Source organism: Mirounga leonina, unplaced genomic scaffold, assembly GCF_011800145.1.
Source record: "Mirounga leonina isolate KUSES-001 unplaced genomic scaffold, KU_Mleo_1.0 Mir_53, whole genome shotgun sequence".
NCBI classification, from domain to species: domain Eukaryota; kingdom Metazoa; phylum Chordata; class Mammalia; order Carnivora; family Phocidae; genus Mirounga; species Mirounga leonina.
Window position 1 is genome coordinate 82930913 of NW_023270807.1, and position 3844 is coordinate 82934756.

A 3844-nucleotide genomic window follows, 5' to 3' on the forward strand; every position below is an offset into this window, starting at 1 on the left:
CCTGCAACTTGTTTACGCCGCCCTTATATTGGGGAGGCAGAGAGGGGTCCGGGTCGGGCCGCCGCCCGCCTCGCGCCGCGTGCGTGTGCCATTCCGGAATAATGGGTTTTGCACACTCGCGTCCTGGGCCCGGCGGGCCGTCCTCGCGCCGCGGCGGCCGGGCGGGGGGAAGTAGAGGCCGGCGGGGGTGGGGATCGGGAAGCGCAGAAGCCGAGGCATCCGCCGCGCGCCCCGCGAGCTGGGGGGGGGGGGGGGGGGGGGGAAAACTGTGGGGCCCCGGGGGGGGGGGGGGGGGGGGGGGGGGCGGGGGGGGGGGGGGCGAAACTTTTTGGCGGGGGGTAAAACTTTAATTCCCTTTAAAGAAAAAGGCCTTTTGGTTTCCCCCCCCCCCCCCCCCCCTTCTGGTCAAAGCATGGCCCACAGTGCGACCGTGAGAGAAAGTTTAAAAGCAGGCGGTTTCTTAGCCGCCTTCTCCGCGGAGGGGTGGGGGTATCTGTTTGTCCGTCTGCGCTCGGAGAGAGGTGGGGGTAACGAGTCGCCCTCCGGGGTCGCGAAGACCGTAGCCCTTACCCCACCCTTCCACGGGGAGACGAAGGTAAACGTCGCTTCAGTTTCCCTCCTCCCCGCCTCCCCCCCCCCCGCTTCCTTTTCCTCCCCCTCCCCGCCGATTTTTTTGAGGGGACCCAAAAAACGGAGTCTCTTTCCTTATGCAACTTCCTCGGGCGCTGTGAGCACGGCCCTTCCCCCTCCCTGCATCCCTTGGCCCGCTCCTTTCCCACCTCGGGTCCACCGCCAGAGAAAATGCATTAGAAATCATTCAAAGTCTACAGAAACAAAAATAGATTTTTTTAATTGTTTTAAGTTTAAGTTAAGGGAAACGGATGAGAAATAAGGTTTTGGGTGGGGGGGGCGGACGACGGTTAGGCGAGTGCGTCGAATTTTAATTTTGATTTTCCTAAAGCGTTGTTTGTGATATTTTTATTGGTTTGGGGAGCCCGAGAGTCTCTGTACTGGCTAGTTCGGTCGCGTGGATTTTTGCGCAAGTTTTTAGAAAAACACTGACTCGAGTAGAGCATTTCTCCGGAAAGTTTCAAGTGCAGCAAAATAGCGAACATGCAAAACTGGCCAAGGGGAGACCTCTAGTGGTTAAACGCATCTTTAAGTTCGGAAGGCCGAGAGCAAAGTTTGGCCTTTGCTTGTAGCTACGTAGTCTATTCAGACGTGGAAGTAATTAGAGGACCTGAGCGAGCAGCCAGATGTTGTGTGAATGGATGCCGATCAGAAATAGAAGGTTTAGTAAATTGGAGAGCAGATAAGTTCTGACGACCCAGAGCCTGTAGCTTCGATCCCTCTTCATTTATATGGGAAAAACACTTTGCTTTTATTCGGGGATTTGAGATGGGTCCGTAACTGGGTTAGAAACAGTTTGTCTTTATATTTATTATTGTCTTTATCTTTAATCAATCAGGAGTCACAGCAGGTCGTTTCATTTTGAATGTTAATAAAAATACAAAGTGTTTAAAACTTCGAAAAAAAATGAAAAAGACCTTTGGTTGAAATTTGTCTTTTATATAAGCTGATCATTTTATTCTCTAATAAATATAATTAAAGGATGGTGCTTAGTTTCTTCTTAACCGTGCCTTTATATATAGTCAGTCATAAAATAAGCAGTCCCTTAGTTCTAAGAGTGTAATTTTGTTTCACTGGTTAAGACATTACTTCTGAATACTTTGTTTAAGTTGTGATTTAAATATTTACATACATGGGAAAAAACTGCTTGCATAATATCTATTCATTTGCTAGCGTGTGTTCTGCAAAGTAACTTTAATTTTAAAGATAAAAGCACTGAGAAAAATTAAAGTTGAATCAAATGATCCCTGTAACTTTCACCTGCTGGTCATACAAAGGGGGAATCTTTAATTTAGGAATTTACGATAAGGGAATGATATGAATGATAAAATCCATTTCGTCTCATCCCGAACTAGTTTATTTTATTTTTAATATACTGAGTGGTATTGTGTGAAATTATGCAATAAGTCAGTGATTCAAAATTTAAACATATTAATTGTGGACTTGAAGGCTTCTTTTTTATTACAAAGCATTGATTTTATATTTCCTCTCTTTCAATTAGTGCTGGACCTTTAGGAGAAGTCTTGGGGGTGGACAGCAATCCTAAAGACTACCGGGGAGTTATTTCTTCACTGCCACTAGGTAAGATTTGCTTGTTGAAACAAATTGCTTGATATATTTGCAAATGTTAAAAGCTGCGCTTGGGGATCAGGAAGGAGAATGTGGGACAGGGTTGACAGAAAAGCATCATTTTGTGGGGGCTGTTTTGAATGCATGAAAGTCTTGACATGAAGTGTGATGGAGGCTCAAGTAAATAAAACATTAAGAAAAGTTCCAAGATTGTCCTGGATAATTTTTGGACTGGCTTTTTAATAGATTCTTAATTTTCATTTCAGTTGTACCTGTTTTCTACTGAAAGCAAATAGTTTTATTCTTTGAAATTGAAAAAATGGGAAAACTAGAACAAAGCACTTGTAAGTTAATGTAACTGTTGTAACACAGTGATATGGAAGATTCTGGAACTTGTTAAAATTTTGTAGGTGAAATTTACAACAAGAGTTTTTGGGCATTTAAGTAATTTAACTTTTGTGGCTTAAATCCAGTGTGGGCCAACTTGTGCCAAATATCAAGCCAAAGGGCTGTGACTTTCCAGGTGTTAGCATAGACTTGTCAACTTTTGAACATATCTCCACAGAGAATATAGCTGTTGTCTAATAAGATCCCTTTGGTAATTTTGGAGGGTGCTTGCTGGTTTATGTCTAGTAATTCAGGGCCCATTTTCAGAACAAAGGTTGTTCTCCAGCAAAGAGGGCAGCCCTCTGTAGGTAAACCGTCAAAGTATATTTGTGCTACTCTAGTGCTTTCTATTTATATGTCCCCACCCCCTGACCCCCCGATTTAATTTTTTTCCTCTCCTTTTTTCCTTCTTTTCATTTGGTCTGTTTTAAGTATTAAAGGAGTTGCTAATTCTTGTTTGGGAAAAACAAATAAAACAAAATCAATTAGTCCTACCTTTTTTGAGTAAGACTAATAATCCTCATTGGGCTATCTTGGAACTGGGATAGCTATGACCTAGATGTCAACACTGAATAGTTACTGGTGTAAAAATGATTGTTAACGGGAGTTTATTGCCATTTTCTGCTTGTGGATGGTCTTGAATGGTGTAAGTAGCCAAATAAATAGATTGGGTCCATGTGGATGATGCAACAGAGGCAGTGGGGAGAGAGCAACTCCAAGATCATGCAGACAGAAGTAGAGTGCAAGCAGAGTAGAAGGTGTTTCCTAGGATGCTGAGTTTCATGTTTAGAAATGCTGAGTGGGGGTGCCTGGGTGGCTCAGTTGGTTAAGCGACTGCCTTCGGCTCAGGTCATGATCTTGGAGTCCCGGGATCGAGTCCCGCATCGGGCTCCCTGCTCGGCAGGGAGTCTGCTTCTCCCTCTGACCCTCCTCCCTCTCATGCTCTCTGTAGCTCATTCTCTCTGTCTCAAATAAATAAATAAAATCTTAAAAAAAAAAAAAATGCTGAGTGGAAGACAGTGATTGTTTTTCTTCATTTGGGGAATCACTGTGGCTGTGGATAGAGTGCTAAAGTGGGAATCAGAAGACAGTTTGGCTTCTAAATGTATCACATTGTATCAGTCACTTTACCTCTTTCAGCCTAGATTTCCCCATCTGGAAAATGGGGGCAACAGTGCTTGCTTCACTTCCTTTGTTGAAAGGATAAAATAAGGTTTTGAGAACTATAAAGACTTATTCAAATGTTTGGTAGTCATAT

At 43.8% G+C, this 3844-nt stretch overlaps 1 protein-coding gene across 6 annotated transcripts in view; it reads left to right on the forward strand.

Annotated features, from left to right (window-relative positions):
- L3MBTL3 (L3MBTL histone methyl-lysine binding protein 3) overlaps positions 1-3844 on the forward strand; it is a 120109-nt gene that overhangs the window by 1080 nt on the left and 115185 nt on the right. For all 6 annotated transcript variants that reach the window (XM_034990610.1, XM_034990611.1, XM_034990612.1 and 3 more), the window contains exon 2: positions 2132-2211. The gene's annotated coding sequence lies outside the window, so the exon portion shown is untranslated. The remainder of the gene's footprint in view (positions 1-2131; positions 2212-3844) is intronic.